Below are 26,842 nucleotides of genomic sequence, written 5' to 3' on the forward strand. Positions count from 1 at the left end.
CTGTAAGACCCAACACCCACCAAGGGCAGCAGGAAGGGGTGTGCCCACACCACTGCTGGGGTCAGTGCCAGGCAGCAAATTAAACAATACAGAAAAAATCATCATATACCCTTAGGCATATGTATAGTAGGATCACGTTTGAGAACACTTGAGAGATTTAAGAAATCACTTTTTAAATAGTTTCAGCTTTTTTTTTTTTTTCAGAGGTGGCAAGTAGATTAAAAGAGTATTTATTTCAAGTGGTATAGCTAAGGCTCTACAATTCCATGTATAGATATCCCCTAGGGAAAGAATTCCCTTCCGTAGTTGAAGCCAATCCACTGTAAACAGATCAGATTAAACCAAAATGACACATTCTCAATGCAGTATTAGACTGTCAGCATATTCCTTCATAATTCCACAGGTATTTTGGAATGGTACAGACCAGCCACAGATAAAAAAAAAGAAAAAGCAATTCTCAACTATTCATTTGCTAACTATTTTCTCATTCCCTCCCAATAATAAAGTAATCATAAATGCCATGAAATTACAGCATGTTAGACTTCTTAAAAATAACAGGGATGTTTCTGGGAAATAATAGTAATTGTGGAAGCATTAGCAGGCTGTTTTTCCATTCATGTTTAACTTGAAAATGAAATATTTCAAATTTTAAAACTTGTAAAAGCTTTGGTATGAAGATTCTTAATGTCATGCTAAAAAGAAAAAACCTGTACTCCCAAATAAAATTGCCGGCACAGTCTTAAATCCCAAAAATCAGTGAAAAATCCTGAACCTTAATTAAATAATAAACTTTCTCAAAATAAAATTATGATATTTCCTAACCTAAGTTATTTGTGCTAAAATTTGCAGTGTATTATGGCTATTAAGCAGAACACAATTTTATTTGAGTGTAAAGGTTTGAGACTTTCCTCATATGACCTTCCTGGCCTACTGCCAAGGCTCAGCTCTTGATGACATTTAATCTGACCATAATCCCTGAAATCTCTGCGCCATTACTGGTGGTTGCATGGGAATGATTCCCTGACAACATACATGGAACTGTGCTGTAAATTTTATTTTCAGCTCATGGCTGCTCCCCTTCCTTACCAGCTGCTGCAAATTATTTGCTTGAATAAAACGAAATAATCTGTACCTTTTATTTGCTATAGAACCACATAATACCTAAAATAGAAAACAAGTCCAACACTTATTGTTTCAGTTGGTTTTCTACTGATGGCTACCATATTTTTAAGGGAGTAAACTCCAGAAAACAAATGAAGTTCAGCAGCTGGTGAAAAGCCTGGGTAATGAGCTGCAGTGGTGCAAACAACCCTGTTGACTCTAAACAGGAGCAAGACCACACTGCACAGAGTATTCCAGCTAAGGGTACTCACACTTCACTGTGGGCTGCATGAGCAACTGCCTTTACAAAGGAAGAACACACTTAAAAGAGCTTTTTTCATATTCAAAAATGCCTCTGATCTCTGAAGCCAACTGTCTTTTTGTCATGGAAGCTGTGAAAAATCACAGTGCCCAAGATTTCCACATCTGTGATTTTTGGCGCTTGTACAGGGGTAGGAACTGAATAACTGATGTCTGTACACCACCAATGAAAATGAAGCAACACAGCAATTTGTCCCACAGGAAAGTGCAGAAAAACCTCTATAATCACTGCAACAAGTTAAGTGTGGACCTCTTTCTTTTCTGTGTGCTCAGGACTTCACAAGTATTGTTTCTCTGCATTCCCTGCAGGAAGGAGCTAGGTAGGCAAAGCAGCACTGACTTTAATCTGACTAATGCAGGTCCTAAAAGCAGTGAATCATACAGCAGTAAGAGCTCCAGTATGGGATGCAGAGACCTACCCATTGACCTGCATACTTAGTTCAGCAACAATCTAAGTGTCATTACAGTTCATGGGAGCTAACACCAGCCTGCCTACATTTGCTGTGGTCCAATTGCTGCCTGAAGCAAACATTGGCTCTTATTGAGACTTCTTGTTTACTGTGTGATCCCAACAGTTTCCCTTTCCTATGAAAAGTAAGTAAATAAGATGAACAGGAAAGATTAATTATTCCCTGAAAAAAAAAGCATAACATTATAACAGATAAAACAGCATTGTGGTTTTTTTAAACTCTTCATTTTCAGCAGAGAGCTTGCTTTGTTCAGTGGGCTTTTCTCCCTGTACATTGACCCCTTCTCAGAAAGACTTTTCCTACACTGAGTTGACCAAGTTACCAAGGACCATAATTCTGTGGGAAAAGAGAAAGTCCTCTAAAGCATGCATAAAGTAACTTCTAAGTAAGTTACTTTTAATGCTAATCTCTTTATACATGTAAACAAATATCCTATTTCAAAGGTATTCCTTCAAGTTGGGGTGCAGAGGACCTCTCAGTTCTCCCCTTTAAGAAAGCCAAACTCCAAGGAAAAATAGGAAGTACTCCTCCAGTCCTTTGTTTCCTACAACAGAGTAGGCTTGGTCCAATCAAGAGCCACTTTAATCAATGGGGAGCTATTAATGTTTGGTTTAGGTCATGTAAGAGTGAGAAATTGAGAAACATGTTTTCACCTGGCCTTCAGCCAGGCACAATGCCACCAGTAATGAATGGCTGCTATAATGAGACCTTTTGAAAGGGTCATATGTGAGATGAATTAATGAACACAATGCAAATCTCACATCCATCTCAAAGAGGGGCAAAAAAAAAATCACTGCAGTTTATCATAAATATGTTTAGGTGTTCTGATGCCAGCCTACTGCCAAAGGAATCCACCGACAGGGAAGGGCAAGGTCTGTTTGCAATGCAGTCCTCCCCAGGGAGATGCATTTCAGGGCTTCCAGCCAAAGCCTCCAAAACACCTCCAGGGTAGCAGTTGGGCTGGAGCTGCCCCATCACGCCCTCCACTGCAGCCGGATTTGCCTACTTTTGCAGCTGGCACCACCAAAGGCTACAGAAACTTGTAGTCAGCAAATCTCTTCCAGACTGACTTTTCAGTCTCTTCAGCTAATGAATACTGAGAGGAGTGCATAGACTGGCAACAACTGTAAACAGAGTTTACACAGGAGACCCTGCACCCCTCACAGCCTTTCTTTTTTCTAACAATTTCTGTGTGACTGTTACTGTCATGGCTCTCATGGCTCTCACTAGCTCAAACCTGCCCACTACACCAGTTTGTAAAAGCACCCTTTCATCTAGCACTAGCACAACAAAATCCCTTTTGCTGCTCAGTGTTCCTAATCCCCTTGATAACAGTGCTGTACATAGATTGTCACGATGAAGAAACCTACACTGGTTAGTCCAATGACTCAGCAGTGGTTTCTTCCTTTGCTGCTCCAGTGGCACCAAGAAGAGGCTCAAGAGCTTAAATCTTCATGATAGATACAGGCTCACTGTGCAGCTAATCCTATCACTTTCAAAACAAAACCCCAAGTCTGTGCAGCCTGTAGCTACTGTTGACGCACATCCTACAAACATCACACCATGTTCTACCTAAATGAAAAAATATTTGCAACAGTGAGTGAGGAAGACTAGAGTTTTAATAATATTTCCATTTGCAACTAAAAGCTCAGACACTAAAAGATGAAGTCAGAAAGAGAGAAATCAAGGTTTATAAAGAATATTTCACATAGAGAATATTTTACCTTACACAAACAATTTTTGGAAAAACACATTCAGCCAAAGCATGAGCAATGCTCTGGAATTCAGTGATCCCTTACACAACAGAGAACTGCAGAGGGCTTCACAAACTAGAAATCCCACAGGGAAAAGTAAACATTCCTTATTTTCATTTAAAGTGCCACAAACAAACCCTGAAGAGTGAATTATAGGTGTGAAATTAAAAAAAAAAACACACATGTGCAAGCAAATGAACAATCTGTATGTGCAATCATCATGACCCTGTGTGATAAGCAAATACATACATACCAGAACAGCAATTACTTATCTAACTTGCTGTTGTGGGACTGTGACAACACTGGCTTTGTGAGCCACTGCTGTACCTCTGGGTGCAGATATGCTGCATGATGGAAGACTACTTTCTGGAAAGCTCACTCAGTTTCAGAGGGATTGGTTTTGTCGTGAACTAGCTTGACATAAAACTTGAGTTGTGCCCCTAACCTGACTCTTACTCAAAGATAAAATCTTATCACTATGGAAGTGTTGCTGTAAGCCTGAGCAGATGGCCCACAGGGAGAAGGAGGAGGTGGCTGGATGTTTTTGTGGATAACAGCACCTAGCGATGCAATGAGGAAGCAAAAGTGTATTTCAGTATCTTTAACAAATGCTAAGAATGGGAGAGACTGGTCCTAGTGAATAAAATACATCAGAGTCCAGAGGCTTGGGGAGAAAGGCAAAGCCAGTTCCAATCCACATCTTTACACTGTTTTCCCCTGCAAAACATGGTTACCTCTTCAATAATGCCTGTTGAGAACAGTCTCTCTCCCACGCCATCCTGCCACAGCTGTCATCTGGGAGTGTGCTAGTTGGCACGGACCAAAATCATGTCATGGAATGTGCTAGAAATTAAACAATATGGACAATCATAAGATACAAGTCCTGGCCCTGCTTAATGTACCCATGCAGACAAAGCAGCAGTGAAGCAAAGTGGAAGTGGAGTATTTTAAGCCCATTAGCCATCGCTGCAGTTGAAATACAAACATCAGAAACAGGGTGGCACAGCAGGACCAAAGATTAAGGCTCCAAAGTTTAGCCCCGTAGCCACAACATGATCGTGTTAGTGCCATAAGAAAGTGGGAAGCACAAATAACTTCTAAACACAAAGTCAAACTTTTCTCTGAAAATAAAGAGGCCAGAAGATGAGTGCTACAATAGATATCAGGGTGCTGGCAAAGGCAAAGTGTGAAATGGATCCTTTCCAGTATTCAGTTTAGGAAGACAAACATTGTTTCACAAATTCACTGTAGCCCTGCTTATTTTCCAAGCTCCTTAACTCATGCCAAAGGGCCTGGACTTTCTGAACATCCTGTTCTGTTTCTTCCACTCCTAGTCTTAGTCCTCAATAATAAATGTCTTTATTTCAGAGCCCCCTTTGATATAATTTTATTCCATACTCCTCCCTCTGTAGCTTTTGTATTTTACCTCTGGGTAAGAGTAAAGACAAGCAGATTAATGAGAAGTCTGAACAGCTCATTAAGTTACACCTATTTTAAGAGCCCTTCTCAGTAGGCATCCCAAGACGCCGCATAAAAATAAAACTACATCAATCACATTTAAACTAAGAAGCTTGCAGATGCTGGCATGCCTCAAAGCATGAAGATTGATGGATAAATGAGTCCCCGGTTCCTCAGAGTCTCAGAGCCCCATGAACACAGACCACTTCATCTGTCATTGGCTGGGTGCAACAGCAATCTGCTTGGATGGGCAGTTAAGGAATCTTCATGATGGCCTACTGGCAGGAGAAAAAATTCCTGCCTGATAAGGACAGGAAACCAGTTTTAGTCCATGACCCTACTAGTAGTAGCTGGGAACTTCCTATCTGACAAGCAGCAATGTCTCCTCCACCTCTCAAAGATGACAGAACACATTTCTGCTCCTCTCTTCGCTCCTTCAGATCTGCAAGAAGTCCAAGGTACGAGTGGTCTCATGGCAATGACTGCAGTAGCACAGGCTTGGTCAGAGACAGGAACATTACCTCTCACTCCATCTCATCACATCAGCTCTCACATCTGCTGCCCTTGGGACCCCACTAACACCACAAGAAATGGTGCCAAGCACCTTGACATGTCTGAGGTGCACCCTGGGCCCAGCTCATCTGCCCATACAGACATAGCTCCTGCAAAGTGACACGGGAGAAGGCATTTCTCTTGGTACAAGAGGGAACCACTGCTGCCTCAGAAGTCCCAGGAAATCTTTCGGTGGTGGTGATGTGGGACAAAACTTGTCCACTTGTCCTACTTGTTTCCTACTTCTTTCCTATAAGACCTCCAATCTTGCTTCCTTCCTCTTCCTTCCCACAGCAGCGTTTCAGGCTGAGACCAAAGCACGCAGAGTCAGAGTTACAAGGAACCAACCATGATCTTATTTGCCTTAAATAACTGCATTTCTACACTTTGTCTGCCATTTTGAGCAGTGTACAGATAATCAGCCAGCCCTTACAGACACTTACTTCCCTCTTTTGACACAGTTCAGGAGAAAAGAACCATGTGGGGCCCTTGCAGCCTCTTCAATCATACGGTGTTGGAAGACACTCTGGTCTGCAAACCCTAACAAACAGTAATGTGGCTTACACTACATTCAACCCTACTTTAAATTATGTACCTATGAACACAGACACAAAGGGGGAAAGGGATGTAATAGTGCACAGGAAGCTGCAGTTTCAACAGTGAAGTCAAAGCTAAGGCCTGAGGGCCATCAAAACTTAAAGCTATTCCTATTACTTTGTGTGCAACTGAGGTGACCACCAACACATCAATATTGTAAAACTAATTAAATTAGAATTTTAAAAATTGTTATGGCTGCCAACATAGTGACTTTTGTGAAGAGTATGGACTTTAGTTAGTTAGCAAAACCAGAGCTATCATCTTATGAGGGGGACATAGAATAACATCAATGTAAGAAGAATAGGAGGTCCTGAACAATGCTGGAATCACATTTTGAAACCAGCTGAGGAATATGTATATGAAATTAACTGGACAGACAAAGCTGATGCCATCAGTGAAGAAGGTCTGAACAGACAAGACTTCAGGCTCACACTGCTCAAATAAAGAACACTTTCCTTACCATCTGGCTTAGAAATCACTTGGATTCCACAGTGGCCATATAATGGCCAACAGGGAAGCAGGGAAACTATTTTAAGTAAGCATCACTAAAAATAAAATGGGTGATGCAATGAAAGGGGGAAAAAGTGGTTAGTGATAAATATAGTAAAAATATTTTCTATTAATAGTTTTAAAGCTATTTATATTTGGAAGTTTCATTTAGAGACATGGAGGGCTTCCACATTCATCAGTCTGGTATTCATTCAACTACACAGTATTTATAGAAATACATACATGCCAACAAAAATAATAAGAAAGACATTAAAATCATCTTCTCTCACAATTTGGGGTTATCAATTTACATTCACATTCAGTCACATATAAACAAAACATTTCCCAATATTACACTGACATGCATTTTGAATGCTCTCCATGAAATCCTGCTCCAGCAACAGGGCAAACCGAGAAAAACAATAGTGCAACAGTTTGACACAGTCTGACACAACTTAACACTCCCTGGAGACAAGCTCCTTCAGGTGAACTTGCTGTGTGGGCTTGATTTCCCATACAGCTGAACCAGGAAAGCAGCACAGCACCCGTGATGGACCATGGAGAAGATACATCAACCCTCAATGCAGAAAATCTAAAGGGCAGAACAAGAGAAGGCTCTGGGAACACCGTAGGACACTTTCTAGCCCTTAGAGGGGCCTACAAGAGATCTGGAGAGGGACTTTTTGCAATGACATGCAGTGTAAGGACAAGTGATGGCTTTAAACTGAAAGAAGGAAGGTTTAGTTTAGGAAGAAATTCTTTACTGTGAGGGTGCTGAGACACTGGAACAGGTTGCCCAGAGAAGCTATGGATGCCCCATCCCTGGAACTGTTCAGGGACAGGTTGGATGAGGTTTTGAGCAACTCTGTCTAGTGAATGACCCAACCCAAACCATTCTATGATTCTATAATTCTGTAACTGAAGAGGAAAGGATCCATGAGTGTAGGATGACTGCTGAAAGACTGATGATATGCTGGAGGAGAACTGCCAAATACCCTGCACAGTCCTTTCCAAAAATGTTGCATTTGGCTCTTCAGCCTAAGGCATTTGAAAGTAAAGTGCAAATCCTCCTGCTCATCTCTGAAGCTCCTCACAAAACCGACACTGTGCCTGGTTAAGAACAGGTCACACTCATGAACTCATTTAGCAAATGCGAGCTGAGGTGCCTGCTGCTTCTAGTAACATGGACAATCTAACTTCAGTTTCAGAGTCAACTACTTTCTGCTAAAATTGGCATGTCCTATTAACTTTGTTCATGTGTCAACACTGTTTTGCTTTATTAACCAGCTTTCCTCAGCCCTTTCCTTGCTGTATTTATCAAGGAACTTATCATGCTCTGGGTTCCACTTTGCTAGCCTGTTCTGCTAAGATAAAGGCTCTCAGTGACACTTTTCTTGCTGTTCCTGTTTTAGTTTGAATCATTCCTGAATTCAAAATCCAGAACAACACATGAAATTTTGTTTTACACATTTTTCTACACTGACTGCAAAGTTTCCATGCTTCCATCACATTCCCATTACACCTATTCCATTCTAGATCCATATTTATCTTATCTGCTTAGGTCTGGAGATTTGCCTTGTTTTATAGAAGTTTCAAGAACTTTTAAAAATGTTTTCTCTACTTTTACTTTTTAGTCCAGTCAACTGAATTACCTACCAACCTCATGACCTTGTTTCTTTAATTTCACAGCCTGTCCTTCTGTGAGATGGAGTGTTACTTATGACCTATGTTTGCTTATTATACTTGTATAACATTTAAATGGAAATAAATAAATACATGCTTCATACAAACTTACTTTGTATAACCAACTCTTCTACAATGTCACCGTGCTCCATGAAAACAAAATCTGAGACCACATCAACATCTCATTTCAGCAACATTTTAAAGAAGAAATCATATTCACTACCTGTCACAGCTTGCATCAAAGACTGCGATGTCCTAAGTTTCTAAGGGATTGCATCTACTGAGCCATTTGCAGCTCTATTTCTACAAGCAAAATAAACATATCCAAGAATGTTGAGGCCAACTGGCACAGAAAGGTGCCATGCTAATAAAGTCTATCACCCTTCAAAACAGGGAGGTTGCTTTTAACTGCCTACCGGGAAGAATCCCAAGATAACTTTCAAACCTTACCTGGGAATAGTTCAGGTGAGTTCCCGTAAGTGTACACCAAAACTAGGCCAGGGACAGTCAACAGTAGATACATTTAATTTCCAAGGCCAGGGACTGCTTTAGACTCAATTTCATTTACTAGTACAGACATGCCCATTGCATGAAGACCTCTTCAAGCCTGCATGACCCTGAGATCTTCATGCCTCTTGGTACACCTTCATTAGCTTGTCATTCACCCACCTTCCTTCTCAGAGACCAAGCAATTCTACTAAAACCACACCACCCACAGATTTTAGGAGAGTTTTCTCTGTCTAGATATACTAATCTTCGTTTTGTTCCAAAAGGGATTCTGAGATCTTTGTCTCAAATTTCTTCTCCAGGACTGTTTTTTAGTTTTATCTTCCCATAGTGTTTGTTTAGTCTTGGAAAACAAAACACTGCTCTTTCCCCAGATAAACTCTGCTGACAGATGTGCCTTTCCACCTAAAGAAAATGTCTTCAGATTCATACACTTGTGTCTTTCTCATGCCACAAGGAAACCCAGATTTTCATGGGGTTTGGGGTTTTTTTTCCTTTTTTTCCCTGATGCTGCCCAACTACCTTATATTTGCTTTCCTCAGTTCTCTAATCACATCCTTCTTCCTCCTCAGCCTCAAATCTCTATTTATTTCCATCTTATCCTCCTTTTCTCCTGGTGCCACTCTTCTTTCAGTCATCTGTTTCTCACTTTTTCTCCTGAGTTCTCCATCATAACACATCAGTCTTTCACTCGATTTCTCCACAACCAATGAGTGCCAGCTTCTATCCTGTGATTATAGCCACATGCAGTACGTGGTCAGCTCCCTCTAAGACCTCTCCCTTCCAACTACTATTTTTATGTACAGCTGTGCACTCAGATCACCTCAACTGCCTTTTCTATTCCCTCATGGCTGCAGCTCCCTGCCTCCAGCTGCATCTAAACTACTTGGATATTCTCTCTCCTGACTTCTGTCAGGTGACATTTCTACATAAAAATAGATTCTATCAGGTAACACTGAAGAAAGTAAATCTCCTTCTGTTCCTGCATCAAGTCTTGGTGTCTCCTCTGCTATCCTTCATTCAGTGCTGCATCACTGCACATCCTTCCTCATCTCTGCCTTCATGGAAAAATAAATAGCCCAGATGAAATTCATCCAGACTCTAAATTTTCATTAAATGCTGGCTTCCCCTGGCCACTGACTTAAAGGCAGTTATCTGCCTGAACAAAGCTTTCTTAGGTGAAAAGTTCTAGTTGTGATCAAAGGCAGAAAAACTCTCCCATCTTCTTCAGCTACAAGTTTAATCCACTGAAAATTACATATTGGTCTTGCAAACACCAGGGAAATAAAAAGAAAAAAAAAGAGAAAGAGTAGTCACAATGTAGGGCAGGGATTCTTGTACACGACCCTCTTCTAGAACTTCAAGAAAAATGGATGCCTCCCTAGGTGGAAGAAAATGAAAGTAGTAGTGGGAAGAATTTAATGCCATAGATCACAAATGCAGATTGAGTAATCTTAATTTTCTGAGACAAGGCTAGGTACTAACAAATGATTCCTCATGCTTGGGAAATAGGAAAAATAAGTTTATGTGAACTTCATACAGAACACAGTATTTTGAACATAATATTCTGCAAAACTGGAAATGATTGCAGAAACACATGGCTAAAAAGAAAATACAGTTCAAGGATTTAACAAGGATATCTTTCTGCCAATCAAAGTACAGACTCCAACCCTTGATTATTCTCATCAAAGTTTGAAATAACATTAAGGGATCACACATTCTAAAATGCACTTTATTGTTTTTTTCCCCTTTAAACAACACATTTTATGGGACAAATATTAAGGACAGAGTTCAAAGAACACGTGAATGTGTAGGAACAGAGTACCAAGCAAAGTGTTGTCTCAAGTCTTTTACTATATAATAAAAAGAGCACTTTGTTTTGAGAATTGGAAGCTTATCAATCTCACTTTAAGTGCAAGTCTTTCCTTTAGGCATGCAAGAAAGGACAAGCAATGAACAGCAGGTAAGTCTTGTGCCCTTAATGCTTTGGTTTACCTCCAGAACTTAAAATCCAACAATGCTACTAAATTAATAAGGCACACTGAGACACAAACAGAAAGAGTATGCCAATTGCTTTCATGTACACAAGTAACAAGGCATCAAATTTAATTGTCAATAAGTGGGAGGATTTTCAAAGACACAAATGGACAGTAAATGCAGAGTTCAAAAGGTATTCAGGGTTGGCCTAAATGATCTAATTGCTACTGTAAATCTACAGTTCCTGGAAACTATGAAGTCTCCTGCACTGTTGTTGAAGATTTTGGAACATGTATCCACTATAAACACTATACTAATTACAATTAATTACGTTAATTTTCACCCATAATTTACACAGAGATTCTTCTAAAATGAAGCAGGCCAAGAACACATCCAAAGAGGTACTTCCTCTGCTAGGGCACAAAAGCATGCTGTGGTACCTGGCCTCCTGATCCTGGATCTTGCAGAAAACCTATTAAAACCTTTCTGGCAGATCAGAGTTATCTGTGGTCTCTGTTACAAAGTACAATGGAGAGTCTGATCACTAGACCCAGGGAAAATAAAAAACAAACAAACAAAAAACCACCTCAAACACAACAAACAAACAAACAAACCACCACTCCTGAAATATTTTAGCTGGCTTTAAATTAGGGTAATTTTTACATTAATGATGCAGGCAAAGGTGCAGACTCTGACCAGTGCTACCATAAATATTTGTCAGAAATATATATTAGAGTAAAGCAAACAAGATGTATCAGAGTAAAAGTCTACAACATTATTTCCATACTTGACATAAAATGTATGGAGCTAAAACAAAGCACAAGCCTTTCACAGTTCTTTCTAAAACTTCAGGAATCTTCCTCCAAATTCCCAGTGTTACTTTGACTTGCTTTGAAGACTAATTCTTTGCCAGAGGTGCTGTATAATAGTTTATGTCTCATCTAACCTGAAGTGGAAGCTGAAATTCAACAAATAAATATGCAAACATCTCCTAGTGATTTGTACTTGCTAAATATAATCCAAATGTTTATTGAGATCCTATTTAACAATTTCCCAATGGATGCATTTCTTGCAACAGATTAAATGACAATAGGATCAGAAAGCAAACCATACAGGGCCAGGAAACAAAGATAAATAAATCTGTTATGAAAAATATTGGAAATAGGATGCTTAGCAGGGAAATGTGACTGACTGGCTCAGCATTCAACTACTTGCCACACATTTACATCAAGGAAAAGCATTTTTCTCACCAGTGGAAGAATTTAATTACATGGAGTACAGGGAAAAGAAAAGAAAATCCATTGTGAAAGTCCTCTTTCACTGCTTTAGTCAAAGTGGTTATCTTGGAATATGTCAGCTGGACAAACCAAAAATACAAAAATAAGATTAAAGATAGTGTATCTTCACCTAGCAATCGGTAACTATGTGTTCCAGCCAGAGAAAACACTGGGAAAGCTACTGGAGGAGTTTTCCTTTGGCTCAGGGAACAGATGAGCAAGAGTTCTCCTAAGGCATTCCTTACAAAGCCAAAAGCTGTTAAATTCAGCGGCGGCTAAAGCAAGTTACAACACAGTCTGCTCCAGACTGTGTGGACAGAGCCAAGCTGCAGTATAATAACATTTAGGGAGAAAAGGGAGCAAGCAGAGAAAACATACCTTATGGTATTATCCCAAGCCTGAATCAGATTCATGGGAGCTCTCTCAAGCAAATCAGAATATGGATTTAGAAAAGGTTTCTGCTTCAAGAGTGCTCACCTGCAGAAGCACAGGTTCTACACTGGTATTTCCTAGTCTTTATTCAAACAATTTTTCAGTTCCCAAATAAGACAGACACTTTCTTTCAGAGACGATGCCACTTGCTGTTGTTGAGGAAGACTTTTTCAGTCCAATAAATCACATCTTTCCTGTCATGCATTCTTTCTCAATTAATAAAACTTTTTCTCTATGTCACTTTACCATCCCAAATATTTTGATCAAACCATTCTTACAGAACTGCTTTCTGTACGCCCAATTCCTGTGTGAAATCTCTCACTTCATCTGTCCTTCCACATTTCTCCATGTCCATGGTTAATTTTCCTTTATTTTCTCAGAATTTCAGTTAAACCACATAAAATGGTGCATAAAGACTAGAGGGAAATTTACAAAGCCACTGAAGTGAAAAACAGGCTGGAATTCTGAATTAAGAACTGTTTTTTGGTCAGCTGTGCAATTCTAGCTCATTACATAAGAATGAGTGTAAAATCATTCTGCAGCTTCAAATAACTCCTATTTGTGTAATTTCCACTCCATTTAAGAATTAGTTGGAGCAACTGTACTGGCAATTTAAGGAAGGCAGAAGAAGTTAAGAGGATCTAAAAGGCTTTGATACAATGACTGCAGTATTATCAGAACCAGGACTGAGGAACCTGGTTAGGATTCTTTTCTGTGAGGGTGGTGGGGCCCTGGAAGAGGTTGCCCAGAGAAGCTGTGGGTGTCCAAACCCTGGAAGTGTTCAAGGCCAGCTTGGATGGGGCCTTGAGCCACCCAGTCAAGTGGAAGGTGTCCATATCTTAGGCAGAGGGGTTGGAACTAGATAACCTCTAAGGTCCCTTCCAACCCCAGCCATTCTAGGATTTTATGAGTCTATAAGAACAAGAAATTACTTTTTTCTCTTCTGTTATTATTTCATGTTTCTTTAATTATTTTATTTCACAGACAAAAGGAATAACACAATTTGAACGTAATTATGAATGCTAGTACATTTTTACAGCAGTCTTGTGTTTAACCTCTGTCTCTTTCCATATGTGAAAGCTGCAACTACAACCAAGTTTTGGAAACAAAGTACATCAAATCCTCCCACGCAGAGCTGGAACACACCAGGGTCAGCCTGCCATTTTCCTACTGAAGACAGAACTTGCAGAAAGAAGTGAGTGCTCCCTGGCATTTTCACTTAGCTTTTGCTGCCAGCAAAGCAGGAGCTCCTCCTATAAATCTAAGTATTTTCCAATCAATTTGTTTTCAGAAATGGAATTTCAGGCCAGAAAAAGCACAACATCCTGTACCTCAAGAAAATCAAGGTGGTGAACACCTGCACTGTGGCTACTTACCTGGAAATCACTGTCACTGTATTTTAAAGCTCTACACTAAAAATTTTACTATCCTGTACGTCTTATCACTTTACAAACCCAATCTGTATCTGAAAACTTAAGGCTGTCTGAATCAGCCCCAGTCAGGGGGTGAGATTAATAGTGTCTATGGTTAGCATCTTAATGTAAAGGAAATCAGAAATGTCAAAACTTGTCATAACTGCTCAATAGTATTCTCTCTCTGTATTATGTATCTACTACAACTGAAGGACTGTGACAAATTTTAACCCACCATCCTCAGAGTCAGCAAAAATTCAGTACTATTTTCCCTTGGTGACAGTCAGACATGGCAGGGGATACTTTCCCTAATTTCTGGGTGAACATTAGAGAAACCTGCTGCCTTTCTGTGAGATGCACATGCATTAAAGTTTCAGTTCAGAACACACAATTTCCCTCCTGAAATTGTATTATTTTACCTTTATTCTGCTTGTTCTTTTTGGTGATTATTAAATCAAAGAAGGGATGATTGGTTTTTAAATTAATTTGTGAAAGGACAATGAAAGATGCTGATGGCTAGAACGATGAGAATGAGTTTTTAACAGATCAAAAGATAGAGAGCACTAATGAGCAGATGTGTCCTGAAAGATTTTCTTAAATGCAAGCATGATGACTGTCTCAAGACTGATCCATTACAAATAAAGATCTGCCCATCATGGTACCAGGGAAGAGCTCTTACTGACTCTTGAGCAGAAAGGGAAAACAGCAGAAGGAGCCTCACTCAGTGGCTCACATTTTGAAGAAAAAATCCATTTAGTCCTTGCCCCCTCTGCAGAGTCCCCTGTGCTCCCACATGAGGAGCACAAAATTCAAGTGCTTGTCTCCCATCCTCCTGTCTGGTGAGGATCATGGGAGCTAGAGCTTTCTCAGGAAGCCCACAGAGGGCTCATGTCCTCCAAAAGCCAAACTCTGCTACTGTGCTTGACAGAGCAGCTGTCAATGTAAGAAATATTCACTGCACACATATTCTGCATATTCTACAAATATTCTTTTGTACTACAAAGTGAAGCCCCTGAATAAAGAGCCCAGTAGATGACATAAGATCGAGGAATTAGAAACTAACCAGTAAGCGCAATTCTACAGAGTCACTAGACTGTTCCCTTCAGTCACAGAGTTGGGCTGGCACGGTTGAGGCAGCTTTGTGACTGTAAACAAAGCATTTCAGGCTGCCTTTCTTTTTTTTTTTTTTTTTTTTTCTTTTTTCAATGTAATTGTAACTGATCTAGTTCACCATACAACTCAAACCAATAAAACACAGATTCTTCTTGGCTTCCTTTCCATTTTTGGGGATAGGGGCTTTTTAACTTTGAGATAAAATGTTCTCTGTCAGGAACAAAATCAGCCATCAATCCTGGCAGGCTGGACCTAAAATCCATTTAAAAAATCTCTAGGATATACATGCATTTTACTTTGAACTTCCTGCTAGATTCCATTTGCACTCACTTGAGTAAAAAGTTAGAACTTCTCTGCCTGCCTGAGGGAACCAAAAATATTAGTGCCGATTAAATATTTATTTTGTAGCAACATGAAATCTATCATGCTATAAAAAATTGTTTTGAATGATACCTCTTGAGCAAGACTGCGACTTACAGCTTTCCCTTTTACTAAGCTAAACATTCCAAAAAAAAAAAAAATACAGCTGGTCCAAGAAAACTCTGTTTTGCTTTGGCAAAGCATCAGACAGCACCTTCTGGTTTGCCAACACAGGCAGAATCTTATCTAACTGTGGGATGTGCTTGGATTTGCTACCTATTAGCAAAACTCTTAAGAAACACTGAAAGGTTCCAGCCCCTTTTACGTATTCTCAGTCAAATCTCATTAACTTCATGCTCTCAGTTTGCACACAAAATTATGGCAGTCTTTTCCCACCTCTTAGGGAAAAATTAATAGGAGAGTGTTAGATCTCCTGTTACAAGGACTTCATTACTTTTACAAGCCATACTAAATAATTAAATGCACTTGTCAAATAACAGATAAGAGAAGATTTTGTGCCTTAGTGTATGTTGTTACTGTCCTTTTATCTCAGTTGACAAAATAAAATCATTCACAGGGTCTCCTGCACAGCAACTGAAACCTTAAACTTGGAGAAGAGAAGAGCTGCGGGACAATTTAACATAGGATGTGATTAAAGAAAGAGAACTGGATTAAAGCCACAGATGGGGAAACTGAAACAATAGAACCAAAGCTTGCTCTGATGGTGCTGAATGAGAATGACCTAGAAGCAAATCTAGCTAACACCATCTAGATTTCTAGCACCTTCTTGAGGGGCTTTTGACCCTTAAAGTGAGCAAAAAGGCAGAGAATACATATTGCTTAGAGAGATTAGGACTAATATTATTCAGCCAACATTGACTTTTCCAGTCTTTTTTTTTCTTATCCATGTTTTCACAGTAATATATTGGGGCGGGTGGGGAGGCTTTGACTAGTGCTATCAGCAGGGTGCAGCCATCTGAAATATTCTGTAGTTAACCCATCTGTTCTGTAGATGTAGGATCCCTCAGGTCTGAAACAGAGGGGCTATGTGCAAATGGGCAAAGGTCAAACAATTAAATAAGCAATCTACCCCTCCACCACATCCATAAGGCAAGGCCATTTCTGTCAAAGATGAAGAGAATTTCTGACACAGTGCATGTTGTCCTACCTGCCTCACTTCTCCACGGGCAGGTCTCTGGAGCCCATTCCATCCAGTAAGATGATCTACACAGTCAAATGAAGCAGATGTAGTCAAATGAACAGCTGTCTCTCCTGCTGATGGGAATTAATCTGTTTGGCCACCCTGGCCATTTTTCAGATGCACTTTTCTAAAGGTTACTCAAAATCAAAAATTGTACAGCTGCAAATCCCTCTGGTAGCAGCCAGACATATGCTGTACCAGCCTGCTGCTACCAGAGCCTCATCCAGTCTCCCAGGGCTGCAGCACACAGCAGGATCTGCTGCCCTGAACATCACTGTGATGTTCAAGTTGGACTCTGTCAATGAGCACAAACACACAATCTGCTATTTTTTAAATGCACTGGTGACCAAAAGCCACATTTCCATTAAGTGGGAGAGAACATTCCTGATGGTCCCGTTCTCTCACGGCAGCAGAATTTCCCTGAATTGACACTTTTGGAGAGTTCTGTAACAGTGAGCACAGCATGCTTGTATCTCATCGGAGCAGACATTTCGACCACAGGGTTAAGCACCAGGTACTTCTTTACACTGACTTGTGCTCCAACCTAGCATGTGGATTTAAAAAATTTAAAAACCAGTATATTTCCCTCTTGGAAGAGCAGCAAGTTACCCAGGCAAAATTGTGGATTCTTTATAGGGGTTATTAAGTAAACGAAGTGCAGGAAACAAGACTGAATAGCTTTCAAATGCAGTAAAACTGAGCTTTTAAAGCAAGTGCAGTTCTTAGATACAAACAATGAATTTGGGACTAGCAGTGCACTGGAGATGCGCCAAAGGAACTCCCCAGACCTCAACACAACTGCTCTTTTCTGTCATCTGGAATGCTTTTACAGCATTAATTCCCTGAACAGTAAGAAACGCCAAGGAAACCCTCAGTGATAACCAAAGTCAATTTTGCAGGCCTGTGTGCCACTGTCCAGTAGAGGCACTTCTTCTGTGGTAGAAAAGACTGTTTTGCTTTACATTAAATGACTTAGCCATGAGTTTTCACATGGAAGTAAATTGCAGCAATATTATGTCTCAAATACCTTACTAATGGAGAGGGCAATTTTCTTCCATGGCACTGCCTTCTCCATTCCTTTTCAGAACTGAAGTATCCATTAGAGTGACTCACTGGTTGAAAAAACATGTGAAAAAGAGACATCCTGAAGTTTGTTTTTAAATACTCTCCATAGTCAGTTTTATGGCTATCAGGAATTTGTAAAAACCATAGGCATGTAATATACTTTCAAGAGACGTGGTACAGAAGAAACCCTCATGCTAAAAAATCACAACTATTATTGCATGGCAACCAAGCAACCATGTTTGATTGCTGACTAACCAAAGTCTTCTCTCCTTTCACCACAGCCATGAATCCCTAACCTACTAGCAAGGGTTATTAAGCTTTTTTTATCTTTTTCCAGCATCTTGTCCTCTTTCCTGGATATCCATGAAAGCAGGTGGTGCCTCCACATGGAGGGACACAAACTTATTAACCTCAACCACCTTAGTTTGGTTTATCAAGCACAATGGTATCTCTCTTCTCTACTTTAGTTCTACTATTGTTTTAGTCTAATATTTTTTCCAATTCAGGTCTAGGCTGCCATGTGTAAACCATAAGTACACAGTCCAGGGAGGGAGAGCAATAGGGATGGTCGGGTACCAAGTGCAAACTACCTGCTGTCAGGATGGGTATCAGGTATTCTGGAAAAAATATCTTCTAATATTCCTGGGCTCACTCTTGAATTTAGCCTAGATAATTTTACAGAAAAGCTTTTTCACAGATCTTTCTACAGAATCAGAATTACATGAAAACTTTCCTGAGTAAGTTTTTATCCCCACACATGGCCAGGACAACTCTTAGCTGTTCTTCCTGTCATGCTGCTGTGTAATTACACTAAACATTCCTGTAACAAAAGCTATGCAACCTAAGTACAGTAGGGTGACATAATTCTGAGCTCAAGTTGATGGATTTTTCCATTTGTAAGATTTTGCACAGTAATTCCTGATTAATTCTGAATGTTGAAATTAATGAGCTTATCAAAGTAAGCTATTCTTGTAAGGGCTATTCTTGTTCACCACTGTGTTTTGTATTTCTTCCGGTATAAAATTACTTTTTGATATATTTTAATCTCTTTTTTATTAAAAGGATCTGCTGCCTCTTACCCAGTAAGACAAGAATACACTTCCCTGTAGCTGAAGAGAATTAAAAGATGAGTGTCCTCCACTCTCACTATTCCATGCATATCCCAGAGCAAGCATACAAATTACTGCTTTTTCAGTTTTGGGGAAAGCAGATTCTTTTACCCTAGGAATTCTACATTATCTGCTAAAAATGTCCCCTGCCCTTTCTACTCATAGGGATATTAAGAGTGGCTATGGAAGATCCTGTGTTAATGACAATGGAATTATGCTCACTGAGTAGCTGAAGAAAATTCTGAACTCTTTCAGGACTTTACTTGTATCACAGAAGGGATTCAATAAGCTTTATAGAATAATTATTATATTCACTGAATGCAATAAAAAATGCAAACCACTAAATAAATCAGGTAAAATATTAGAAGATTATGCAGAAGGATGCATTTATGGGCTGATCAGACAGAGCAGGAACTGGCTCAGTATTGGTGCCCAGGGCTGAAGCACACAATGTACAAGCTCAGCAGCGCTGAGTACCCACCACAGCAAGGATCTGCTCAAGGATCTGCTCAAAGACTTTTCAACCTTTCACCACTGAAACAAGAGTGACCTGCTCCACCTCAGATTTTGGAAATTCTGTGGCAGCCTGTACCACATAAGAGCCTTTGTTGGTGGAGATGTGGATTTAAAAGGCCCGGAGGAACTCTTATGGTAATCTGGTCTGACTTCCTGCCTGGCACAGCCTGTAATACCTTATGCAGCAATTTCTTTACAAAGCACAAGAACTTGTAACTCTACTAGAAGATATTTCAGAAGTAGATCTAATCTTGATTTAATTACTCCAAGTGATCTACCACATTCCTTTCTAAGCGTTTCCAGTGGTTAATTACACCCACGGTATCGTAATTCCAACTCCTCTTCCTTATCTTGCCATGTTTTTGTCTGTTGGAGCCCTATCCCATCTCCCTATACTGATATTTTTAGATACTAACCACATCACACCTCAAAATTCTCTTATCTGAGATAAATAGTTTGCCTGCTTGGCAAAACAAAACAGGGATTCCTGAGCCAATTGTGCAGCATCTGCTGTGGTGTATTAGAGATAGCTTTTGACTAAAGAGACTAAAAGAGAAAACTCAATTCAAATGCAAGGGGAAGGCACCAAACATCTTTAACAAGCTTTTCCAGCTTCTGCAGCACCCATTTGTATGACCTGGAAATTTGGGATGAACAGCACTGTGACCTGCATAGCTTCATTTTCAGCTTAACTGAAAATTTCTAGCTCAAACTGGATCAGTAGTTGCTAAACACTACAGTTAACTTAGAAAGAAAAAGATGGCTGATGGCAGGTGGTTTTCTACTGCCCATATGTCAAATCACATAAAAATGACCTGGTACTTCTGCAGGCACTGCCAAGGCAGAAATCCAGGAGTGAGCAATGTACACCTTAAAATACTTCCAGCTGTGACTTGGGTAAACAAAATAAGTAAATTTCCACTACTGCTGTCATGCTATATTACTTAGGCTTATTACTTAGGGATTTGTGTTACTGTGGCCTTCAGAGGCTCCACATAAGGCTCCCTTGTGTTAGGTGATCACCTACAGACACAGCAAGTTTAATTTGTTTCTGTAACATTTGCCCAGTGCTTGTATGGCTGAATCCTGGTAAAGAGACAGAAGGAGGACTTGTGTTCTTCCTGCATCATGGATGCTGATGAGATCAGTGTACAAAGGCTGCTCAGAACGAGAATTTCTTCTGGCATTTACTAAATCCCTGCACTACCCATGTGGTTCTCAACACATTATAAAGTTCCTTAGCTTCATTAGCCCTGTTCCAGAAGGGTGTTCAGTCCTTTTCACTGATTGGGTGAAAACTAGCAGCATCTTGCTGTCTCAAAGATGTATTACATAAGCACACACCTTTGTAGCTGCTAATAGATGCACATACTCTCCATGTACCAATGCAAAGTAAGAATTGCAAAGATAGTCTGCTATTAACACCACCATTTGTTATGACACCTCATTACTTTTTCACAACATTACTGTTTTTTCCATTAATACTTCACATTTCTACTCACTTGTGGTTTCCAGCAGTTTATATTTTGCATAGCTTAAATGCCTTTTTTTGAGCCTCCCTCTTCCCTATTCCAAGAATGCCCCTCTGCAAACCAGGAACATAGTTTATGCAGACATATCAACTTTTATGGATGTTAACAGCTTTTAAAAAAAATTCTTATGAACACAATTACATTTGGATTTCATTTGACTTGAAATAGGTGTACGAAATCCAGCTAACAACTCTGCAAAATTTTACTTTAACCACTGATGCAAAAAACCAAACCAGGCAAATACAGGAGGAAAAAACACCAATAACCAACAACACCTCCCTTCCTTGGAATCCTGAGAATGACTATTATAATTGAAATATTAATTGTGACAGAAAAGTAATTATGTATTTTTTTAATGCTCTGAACAGGTTCATACTTCAGCTGCCTGTCAGAACAACTTGCTATTGTCCACCTGGCTTTGTTATTCGACAGCGATGCTTCATTTTCTAGGTGACACACCACATGAATGTCAGCATCCTCACTAGCAGTGGAAGAAATGGAAAGATAAAACCACTTTTTAAACATCCATTGCAGTTGGTAGTGTATTGAAAGACCTTCTGCCTTTTGCCCATCTAGCAGATGACAGAGAGTCCATTTACAGAATGCAGCTGAACTATGTTAGATATAAGGGGAAATATTCACTCCTAGAAGAGTTCACCCCTCCTTTATTTATTGAACTATGTAATTCATAAACTCCCCTCACCACATCTCAAAAACCAAGAATCTGTGACCAAGCTACTTATTTTATCAGCACATTCTCTAATGTTTCATTTTCAAACTAGAAGAAAACAAAGATTTTCATTGACTGCATAGTGAAAACTGTATCGTCTGCTGACAAATAATTACCTGTAAATTCCTTACACGCAAAAAAAAAGTTTCCAAATCTACGAAGGCATCTTATTTTGATTAAAGACCAAATAGTGCTTCAACAACAACAACAACAACAAAGTTAAATATTGTTAGACTCATTCTCTTTCTTTTTTGTGCTTTGACATACTGACGCAAACTAGTGATCTACTAGTGAAATGTGAAACCTACTGGTCCAGGACCTAGCCTAAAATGCTGAGTACATCCATTAAAATTATCGCAAATTAACTTGAATATCTTACTAAAGTGGAATTTAAAAAATTCTTACCTTATTAGAGCTTCATTTTCTGTTCTTTCACTGAAAAGAGTAAAGAAATCTGTATTAAAGATCCATTTGGTAAAAAGAACTTTCTGAAGTAACTATTTTAGTTTCGCTTCAATTAACACCAAAACTAAAAGGTTCTTTTACATAACTGCAGTACGTCTCTGTTATTTTGCAGGGTTAATCATTCTCAACACTCTGGAGTTGGCCTTTATTTATTTTCCATCTTAATTAGCTGTTCTGAACAAACATTTCAAATGCTTTGGAAATATCAATACAAACAACTGGTCTCATCAATTCACCACCTAAATTACAGGCTGATTAGACACATTCAGTAGGTTTATTTTCACTTCAAGCTCTATCTCATGAACAGTATTTTTGTTTGTGTTGCCATTATTTTTATTGGACATTTGGTATTTTCTATTATAGGATGGGTTTCATTGCAGTATGCCCATTTAAAGAGTTCCTCAGCCTGGAAGGAAGGTTTTTTAAAAGTAGCTATTTTCTGCTCAAACCCCAAACAGGTAGGGTCAGTGGCAGTTTAGAAGAATGAAAGCATCAAGCCATTTCAATAAACACCTACTTCAACTCAGCTGCTCTGTAGGAGACATTTGTCAACAATCTACCAACACACATCAGAAAATCAAAAACCAAAAAAGCTTTAAGAGTATTCTGGGAAAGTTCAGGCATAACTCAGAACAATCAATGAATGGTGAGGCATGCAAAAATATTCATTAACCTTTTGTTTCTTCGTGATTTTTTTTCAGTCCTTTACAACCAGGGAGAACTATCTGCAAGCATCTATCTGCATTATAACTGGGAACTGGATTCTGGTAACTCTGAAGTAAATGGGGGTTTTTGTCACCAATGCATGCAAGAATAAAATCACACTTTTTCTTATTTCATTTTCTAAATCAGCATAATGTACAGCATGAAATAGAAAACAAAAAAGCCAAGTCTAATAAAATCTGACAATTATTAGCAGTATTTGTTGAAAAGCAGAGAAAATCATGCTGAGTCACAGGCAAAGCATCTCAACCTCTAGCACTTTCTGTACACTTCATTAGCCATCAGTCAGTATGGTTAGAGATTTACAGATGAAGAGAAAACAAGGAGAGACCTTGTTCATCTTTGCCAAGGACAAATACGAAGCTTGGCCTCAAAGCCTGCAATCAATGCAATGGTTGAAGAGATGAATTCTCTTCACTGCTCTGCAGTGGAAATACTGTGATTTGGGCGACAGCAGGGTTCAAACAGAGTCTTCTAGGAATGAATCTGTCAATCTGAGGGAAACAAAGCTTAAGAGATTATTAGAAGTGCCTCTTCCCTTCATTTACAGTATGGTCACCTGATATTTTTGAGAGACCTATAAAATGAGACTATTTTACACGTGGAACAGGTAAACTTAAAGAGAGGCATTCCTGGAGTGCAGTAAATCACTGGATTAAAATCCGTTTTGAGAAAAGCCATGAGATCCCATTTTTATGAGTCAGCTCATGAGAGCTGACATTTACAAAGTCTGATTTCCACAACAGAGTACCTGCACATGTTACCTTTACAGGAGCAAGAATAACTATAAGGTCACTTAATTATTTAGTCAAACACAAAATCCTCATAGGTTGAGTTTTTCTACAGCTCCCCCAATAATCAGCTATTAAAAAAATGCATCAGTACCAGACTAGTTCACATTTACCTCTGGCTACAGGTGTGGGTCACCCACAAAAGCTAATTTAAGAAAGATCTTGCATGCAGAAATCAAGGGACAGAACCAGTAAGTATTTTATCACTGGATGCTATGCAGGGTTTCAATAGGATTGAGTGGGATTTATTACAGCATGAGCCAAATCCTTCTTACTTTTCTCATGCAAAACACCCATTGAAGCTAGCCAGAGTGCAACTGAGGACATATTGCATCCCTGATTCTCTATTACTCACCTGTCACAATACAACAGCGTTCCACAGCACCAAGTTTCTGGGAACAGAATGTTTCTTTCTGGGAAGGGATAGGAGTACCTTACAGGCTAGCCTGTTTTAAATATAAAGCAGGTACAGAAGCAAGTCTGAAGAAGACTAAAAGTCATCTTGGACTTGTGACAAGATCCACAGTTTTAAAGAAAAGTATTTCTATGCTAGAAACACTCACAGTGCAAGCTGCTTTGAAGCATATTTAACGCATCCTACATACTTTTAAAAGAAGAATGAAAGCTTACTTTGGCAGGGTTTATGACTCCCAGAAAAAAAAATAAATCTAAAAACCAAAAAACCACCCTAGCATGCTTAAAAACCCAATTTGCATAAGTTTTCCTTATCTGATCTAGCTGTTGATAACAGGACAAGCTATAATGAGGGCCATGAGCATCTCCTACCACAGGTTCTCACGGGCCCTGCTGCCTGTCTAGCCCAATGGTCTCAGTAGACATTTGTTCAAGAGGACCAATTACTATCTCCATCAGGTAGCAGGAAGCTTCTAGCCTCAGAAGATCTGGCTTTTATCCAAGTGGAGATAACCTCCCCTCCAGTGTGCCCAAACAACACTGGATAAGTGAGGTTCAAGCATTCAGTGGTCCCTGCAGAAGACTTACTGGGTTTCCTGCCTTATCTGCCTTGGACACCTTGGCAAAGAATTTAAAATTAAAATATATCTCCTGTTAACTGCTTGCACTGCCTTCAAGTTTAATGCCTACTGCTTAGATGGAGGGGGAGAGCGCTACAGGGAAAAAAAAAAGTAAAAAAGTGAGGACATTTACATTGCAATATTCAGATGTGTCATCTTGCTAAGCATATGCCTCTTTACAGTAAAAACTATAATTGTTGCCAGTCACCAAATGTGTTAACTTTGGACAGACTCTAGGATGATTCTACCAGACTGCTTCAAAGGCACATCAGTACCATTAAGTTAAACTAAGTAGACAACTGTCCACACTCAGTGACAAGAGGCTCTGTAAATTCATCAGGGTATTTACAATTATCCTCTCAATCCTGGTACCAAAAAAAAAAAAAAAAAAAGAAAAGAATTGTAAACATTTTTTCAAGTTCCATCTTTTTCAGAACAACTTATGAACCTTCTCAGTTTTATAAATACTATAATTAACACTGAAAAAACCTACTGATAGAGATTGTTAAAACAACGTACTTAGCTACTGAAGCTGTTCATGATTTTTCTTAAGGAAGATTCACCACTGACTTGTTGAACCACAGGAAACCAATACTGCTAAAATGATCAGACAGCAGAATAGACATAGATGAAAATTTCCTACTTTAACATACAGAAAATTCCTGACTGCATGAAGTTGTCCAAGTAAAAATGTTCCTTTTTGTTTCAGTCATTATTTCAACTTTTTTGTTGTATGCTGTTTAGCAGAAACTGAAAAACAGAAGATAACTTGTCATTAGCTAAAATATGGATTTGATCCCAAAAAGGAATACACACAATGAGCTAAAAAAACTTATTTATATGATTCAACACTTATCCAGTACACAGTAGGAGAAAAGACATCCAAGTGCTCTTCAGAAAATTTAGATATAAAGTGCATATTCTGCCTAAGTCTTTGAACAGATATCAGATTAGGGATGAGAGCAGTACTTTTCTTCTTATACTTTTCTTCTTATCCATCAAATCCTATTCATCCTATTAAAACTTACTTTCAAGCTCCTCACACCCATCACAGACATCTTCATTTAGAAAAAAAATCAAAGTTACCAAAAGATAGCATCTATTCAGTCCTCCACACAGAATCACCCCAGAATTTATTTCAGTTTACTTTTTTAGTCCCTGCAGGATGCTCTGGTGTTCAGAAGTCCACAAAGAGACTGATTGAACAAACTAACTACAATTTCCTTTTTCACAAAAGATCCCAGAAAGCCACCCAGGCCTGGAAAAGCCAGAGAGTTCTCATTCCATCAGAGCCAAGGAAGGAAAAAGAGAGGAGTGGGGGATGAGCACTCCTGACCAGGAGATAAATTTGTTCTTAAAGCTGCTCCAGTAAGTCTGGCTTTCAGTTCTTCTGTTTAGCAGCTCCCAGTCAGAATTAAAAGCACGACAGTGGATGTGGAATAAAAAAGAACAAAAACATAGGGGAAAGAAAAGGACAGCAGGGAAAAATCTCACTGACCTCCCTTGACAAAGCTCTTCCTCAAAATGCAAAGAACTCTGCTGGCACAGAAAGTTAATTTAATTCTTCCTGCCCCACCAGTCTTGACTCAAGGCCATTTGATTTCACAGTTCCAGTATCTGCAGTAGTTAACAAGTCATGCCATGCACTCTGCAGAGTGAAAAGCCATGACTGAAGCATGCCAAAGTCTAATCTGTGACAGGCATTCCCAGTTCTGGAACTCCACACAGCGTGCCTTGGATTGCTCGGCGCTGCGAGGCACCAAATGTGCTCAGCCTGAACTCTGGGACCTAGGGATGCATCCTGAGAATGTTTACCACCAGTGCAATGCTAATCACCAGCAGGCAGGTATAGGCTCTCTGCAGGATAAAAGGGCAGGAGAAAGCCTGTGTTTAGGTTGGACAGCAAGAACAAGATCATAGCTGGGAGGCAGAAAACCCATAAAATCGCTCCACTTAAAGCATACATACAGATTAAAAATTAACCACTGTTGCCAAAAAACTGCGCGTAACCCCACCCACAGCTATACCTGCCTATGCAGGGACTGCCAAATACAAGTGGAATATGTGCTCTGCTACCCACCAGCATGACCAGCCAAGAGCCCCTCATCTCAGCTCCCCAAAAGAGTGCCCAAGAAAGAGTCACCATTTATTAATGCTCTTGATGACTGGCTGT

General features: G+C 39.5%; 1 protein-coding gene across 7 annotated transcripts in view; it reads right to left on the reverse strand.

The window, feature by feature from the left end:
- THRB (thyroid hormone receptor beta) overlaps positions 1-26,842 on the reverse strand; it is a 169,308-nt gene that overhangs the window by 104,413 nt on the left and 38,053 nt on the right. For 5 of the 7 annotated variants that reach the window (XM_054514729.1, XM_036405621.2, XM_054514726.1 and 2 more), the window contains exon 2: positions 22,062-22,091. The exons of the other annotated variants lie outside the window; for them this stretch is intronic. The gene's annotated coding sequence lies outside the window, so the exon portion shown is untranslated. The remainder of the gene's footprint in view (positions 1-22,061; positions 22,092-26,842) is intronic. 7 annotated transcript variants of the gene reach the window in all.

This window comes from Molothrus ater, chromosome 1 (assembly GCF_012460135.2).
Source record: "Molothrus ater isolate BHLD 08-10-18 breed brown headed cowbird chromosome 1, BPBGC_Mater_1.1, whole genome shotgun sequence".
Taxonomy (NCBI): Eukaryota; Metazoa; Chordata; class Aves; order Passeriformes; family Icteridae; genus Molothrus; species Molothrus ater.